This window comes from Papilio machaon, chromosome 2 (genome assembly GCF_912999745.1).
Source record: "Papilio machaon chromosome 2, ilPapMach1.1, whole genome shotgun sequence".
Taxonomy (NCBI): Eukaryota; Metazoa; Arthropoda; class Insecta; order Lepidoptera; family Papilionidae; genus Papilio; species Papilio machaon.
Window position 1 is genome coordinate 632,928 of NC_059987.1, and position 6,577 is coordinate 639,504.

Here is a 6,577-nt window from a genome sequence, read left to right on the forward strand (position 1 = left end):
AACTCTAGTATTAAATTATCTTGTTTTATTCATAGCTTCAAGCTAATCTTACTAATATTATAAATGCGAATGTTTAGATGGATAGATTTATAGATGAATGGATGTTTGTTTGAAGGTATCTCCGGAAAGGCTCAACAGATCTTGATTAAATTTGGCACAAATGTAGAACATAGTCTCGAAGAACACATATGCTACTTATTAAGTTTATTTTTAATTCCGCGCGGACGGAGTTGCGGGCGACAGCTAGTACTTAATAATTGTTAAATAGTGTATAAATGACACAGAAAATTTTAGCTAATTCTCAATTCAATGTAATACATCAAATCAAACACACAAAATCAACTGCAGCCGTACGTTCAAGTCCTTTGAGTTGCAACTCGCCGACATGTTTTTTAAACTTTCTGATGAACGACGAACCCATGAATTATTTACTAATAACATGGTATTTATTTGGTATATATGTTAATTATTGGTATTCTATTATCGAATTATTTTAAAATGTTTAATCAAACTTTCTGTAAATTAAACCAGAAGTACTGAGTCATAAAACGACCTTAACTTATAACAAACTCCGAAGTGAAGAAGTTATTCGACATAAATCTCAGACGGCGAGCGGCAAACAGTAAAACTAATAACGTATGATATGAAATAGCTATACGTGCTCACGCCATGATGCAAGTTACAATCGTTTACTCTCAGTACATACGCGGAGATCTGAAACTTACCCTATGGAAATTTGCGCTGTCGCTCCTACTGACTATATTAATTAAATAATAATACTCGTGTCGTTAAATGTAAGTTTTTAAATTGCGTAATATAAATGTAGCTTACGTCATTCGGAAAATAATTAAGTGACATGGAAATCGCTTAAGTCATTTGGAAATGGCGAAGTAAAAATTCCTTTGTATACTAAAATGAAAAACATCGTACAAGTTCTTACATCTTATGACTCACGCCTTTGACGACTTATTCTATTTTTGCCTGGTTTATGACGGTTGCATAATTTAGGGTAGTGGAGCTTTTTACGTTCATGTAACGAATTATGCGACGTAAGGCAGACCTAAGGGCTTATCCATACGCTTATCGTTGTTTAACAAATAGAAGACATTAAGATAAACAACTCGCAAAAGTTTCAAATCACGTTATTTCTTACGCTGTCGCTAGCGTCCTCGTTACTTTTACAGTAAGGAAAAACCGGGTAACTAATGCGCTATCCCAAACCGTATATTTTTTCCAAATATCACCGAAATCCCACTAAACTTTGAAAAAAAAATTGTAACATTAGTAAGACCGATCAAATATGATTTATTATTCACACTTTACTATTTGCTTTTTGAAGATGAAATAATTATCAATTATAAACGTAACAACTTTGTACAAAACAACAATTAAAACAGACAACATTAAACAGTTAATTTAAATGTTAAATTCCGATAAAGATGAAAACTTCCAAAAAGTTTTCAAGCAACACACAATTGTCGGTTTTCTTCTTTGTTTTATTGTGTAGCACAGGTGACACAAGTTGTTTGTTTCCGCCTCTCGAACACAACACACCTCTCCACAATTTAGCCATTAATACTTTCACACGAGGACAGAACAGTATTTATTACAGTAGGATAATACAGTACCGGTATTGTTTAAATGCGTAGTTACTATCAAAACAGTTTACCTACTAAGACAAAGTACATCCGCTGCGAAGCGATTCCATAACAAAGTTCAAAAATGGAACTGACACGTGACAATCACGTGACTTATCGAAAGTGATTGTCAGTTCTATAGACAAAGTGCGACTGCCCTTTGTTAATTGTTGTACAAAAACAACAACATAACTAAGTTGCTTCTTAACTGTCATACGAGTATAGTGTTGGTATAATTTTTAACAGGTTATTGTGAAATGTTCTAAAGTTAGAACCATAAGCATTATGTTATGTAAATAAGGAATTTTTCTAAACGACTTTCTCCAATTCTTAGATATATATTTTAAAATGGATTATGTGAAAGCACAATAAAATTAAACCGCTAGAATTTCACGACCAAAGTAACTGAAACTTAATAAAAAAAACTATTTTGTCCTACCACCACTAAAATGACGAACAGAAACATAAGATTAAATTTACAGCATCATTGAGAGAAATTTCAGGCTTAAATATTAATTGGATCACGACTATATTTCAAAATTAATGGATCGCTAAAATATTTATTCAGTGCGATAACGCTCCTCTAGAGACACGTATTTTCGGGATGTAATTCAACATTCATGAAATATGCATTAAATTTCTAATAAAAAGCTCCAATTTCGATGGGTATGGATTCGAGATTTTCCGTTAATTCAAGCTGATTCGTTAATCGCAAACATTTTACCTTTAAGAGTATATTGTAACAAATGTTATACATTTTTATATGTCACAAATTCAAGATATTCAAAATCCAAATCAAGGCAACCACATTCTTAGTTTATGTAAGATCGGCAGAACAAATTATCATCTCCCAAAAATATATTTTTACGTCATTTTATTTATCACTGCCTAGACTTACGAATAAACCCAAAATACTCAAAATGACCAAATCAAGACATACGATCGAGTGTTATTCGTATTTTTTTCATTTCAAATATCCATGACACAGAATTCTTGTCACGTTTTCTATGAAGGTCGTATGTTTTTGGTCAAAGGACGACAGACAGGTAAGAGGAAATCTATTACAAATTCGAACTCGATATTCTTTGAAGAAGAAGACCGCCATAATGAAATAACTAAAATAAGATGCCAACACAAAAACGAATAAATATTCATAACTGCAAAGTATATAAATGTGAAGACCTGCAACGTGTCATAACAAAATATGAAAAATAAATCAGATGAAATGCGGTTCTTGGTGTCTTAAAATTGTTTATTATTTAGTTTCAATTTGTAGTCAACGGAATTGAATTGAATACGGCCAGTAACAAAAGTGGCGAAAAGTAAAAAAATAATAATAATATAAAACAAATTAACATTAGTGTTTAGGACTTAAGTGCTAGTTTCCTGTGACATCGTGATATCCAATGAAAGTGCGAAACCAATATACGTACGTGTCGCCTATTGGCTAATTATCCCCACCCCGCTATCCTAGATCATTGTATCAAAAACGAGAATACATTTGAAATACGGAAGACGATACGTTGGTTTTATTTCAAAGTTCCAAATCCTCAAACGCCTCAACACTTTTAGTTTTTTTCCAAACCATATGTAGCTACACACACGCCGCTACATAAACTGGTCCTTCGAGCCGGATTTGGATCGTGGATTTGCCATATTTCGAGGATTTGGATTGATCCAGGAGCACATCTCCGTCACCGCCCGGTGAGTACTTTTGTGGTTGTTCCCATTTTCACAAGTCACCATTATGCCTTTAATGGATAGGGACAAGTCTCCATATAAAAATACTACAGATGAGAAAGCTGAGCAGGTAATTCGCGACCTCATCAGGAAAAGAGGTATTCTCAAGGGCAGGTTAACGAAATTTGTGAATCACCTACATAGTTTAGTAAAACCGCTGGGTCAGGTGTCCAGGATAGATTTAAAATTGCGCATGGACGGGGCAGGCATTCTATTTTCGGAATTCAATTCCATACAATCAAAGCTCGAGGAGACTGTCTCTGAGTGTGATATCGACGAGCAGTTAAATCAGCGTCAGCAATTCGAGGACTGTTACTACAGCACACTTTCAAAAGCTGAATCCCTTCTTGGTGTCGGTAGGGAGGTCGCTGAATGCTCTAAAATGTGTTCTCAAAATCAGTCGTCAATTAAATTACCTGTCATCACTTTACCTACCTTCAACGGTTTATACGAGCACTGGCTAGAATATAGGGACACATATTTATCATTGGTGCATAATTCGACAGATATTAGCGACATACAAAAATTTCATTACCTAAAATCGTCACTAAAGGGAAGTGCTGAAATGGTAGTAAACGCGCTAGAAATATCATCTGAAAATTATTCTGTTGCGTGGGAACTTTTGCTAAATCGGTATGATAACAATAGATTATTAGTGCAGAGTCACGTCAAAGCATTATTCGCGATACAGCCGTTACCAAAAGAGTCGTCCTCGCTAATTAGAAAACTTATAGATATTATAATTAATAATTTACGCGCTTTAAAAACACTCGGTGAACCCACAGAGTACTGGGACACTTTAATTATCTACATAGTCATTTCTAAATTAGATAAAACGACTGAGCGGCAATGGGAGGAACATAAAGGTTTTTTATTATCTAACTCTAAAATTACGCTGAAGCTTGATCATTTACTCAAATTTTTGAAATCTAGGGCCGATCTATTAGAAACTTTAATTTTATCGCACAGTAAAGACAGCACCATAACTGAAATTAACAAAAAATCATGTAATGCTTTTCGCAGCAACGTGGCACAGTGTAACGTTATATCTTATAAGCCGGCCGGGCGCAATTCACGTAAGTTGTGTGTCGTATGTAAGGCTCCACATCCAATTTACACTTGTTCACAATTTCTTAATATGGATTTAAAATCTAAACTTAAAATCGTTAAGGAACACAACTTATGTGAAAATTGTTTACGATCCGGGCACACTGTAAACAGCTGTTTGTTTGGACCTTGCAAAAAATGTAACTTAAAACATAATTCACTAATTCATAGTTCTAGCGGTTCTAATCATACCACGAGCCTAGTCTCTAAATCGTCAACTGAAGCGACTGAAAGTAGCGGAGTCACCGTGCACGCGCCCCCTCCCTCGATCAGTTGCAGCCGAAGCGACAAGGGACAGGTTTGCGATGTTCACGCGTACACGCACACAGATGTAAACTGCACAAATGTGCAACCGGTTTTGCTATCCACTGCGCTAGTTGAAATACTCGATAAAAATAACAATTATCATATCGCATGCGCTTTACTGGACAGTGGTAGTCAGAGTTGCTTCATTACACATTCGTTTTGCAAAAAATTAAATCTTCCTTTAATACAGTCCACTAAAACGATATGCGGAGTAGGTAACATTGTTTCACATTCGACACATTTGTGTAACATACAAGTAAAATCGCGCGTTAATTCCTACTCGATGCGACTTCAATGTTTTGTACTAAACGAAATAACGCCCACATTACCCGCTGTTCAGGTACACCATGCGCATTTTGAGGTACCTGATAACGTTCAGCTGGCAAATACGCAATTTCTAGGGCAACAAAATATAGATATTTTAATAGGAGCGGACCGGTTTTGGGACTTGCTTATCGACGGCAAGATACGTCTACCTAACGGCCCATTCCTACAAAATACTAAGTTAGGTTGGATAGTTTCGGGTCCTATCAATCATATTACGCAAAAATATGGACACGTCCAATGTAACTTTAATACATCCATAGAAAATCAATTACGTCAATTTTGGGAGCTCGAAGAGTTAACTCAGCCTCGGAATACACAATCTGATGAAGAGACGGCTTGTGAACAAAGTTTCGTTACAACCACTACACGCGACAAACATGGTAGATTTATTGTTGACATTCCGCTCAAAAAATCGGCCGAGGTGTTGGGCGAATCGTACTCCCAAGCTGAGCGCCGTTTTTTCGCGTTGGAAAAACGGTTGCTACGCTTACCCACTAGTTATAAGCAATTATACGTAGATTTCATGCGAGAGTACATCAACTTAGGTCACATGACTAAAGTCGATAGTTATTCGAACCCCAACTACTTTCTACCGCACCACGGCGTATTTCGTGAACACAGCACTACCACGAAACTCCGTGTCGTGTTCGACGCCAGTGCAGCCACTAACAACGGAATTTCGCTTAACGACATACAACTCGTCGGACCTCCTATTCAGGGTGACTTGCTAGGTATACTGTTGCGCTTTAGACAATTCCGATACACCGCGTTAGCCGACTGCGAAAAAATGTATCGTTCGGTACTCGTTAATCCGACCCAACGTGACTTACAGCTAATCGTGTGGCGCGACGAACCGTCTAAACCGCTTGCAGTATACAAGTTAAACACGGTTACATATGGCACAGCTTCGGCACCGTTCTTGAGTGTACGCTGTTTGAAGCAACTAGCTGCTGAGTGTTCCGACCTTGAAGTCAAAAGAGTCATAAATAACGATATCTATGTTGATGATCTTCTGACCTCCAGCGACGGCAAGGACAAATTATTAAGAATTTGCAAGGGCACCGTAGACGTGCTAAAGTCCGGTTGCTTTAATTTACGCAAGTGGGTTTTCAATTTTGAAGTCGGCGAGGAAGCGTACCCAACGTCCACAAATGATAATGATATCATTGATACATTTCGCAACTTAAACTTTGGAGAACATAGCCAATGTAGAACCTTAGGCTTAGGTTGGTGCAACGTTGCTGACGATTTCAATTTCAATACACAGTTACAGCAGCCCACTTCTAATGTAACGAAACGCACCATATTATCTATAGTGTCACAAATATTTGACCCGTTAGGTTTATTAAGTCCGTCGATTATGATAGGCAAAGTATTATTACAACGTCTTTGGTCACTTAAATTACAGTGGGACGACCCTCTTCCCGCCGATATTTTACGCACGTGGAACCGGTTTGTTG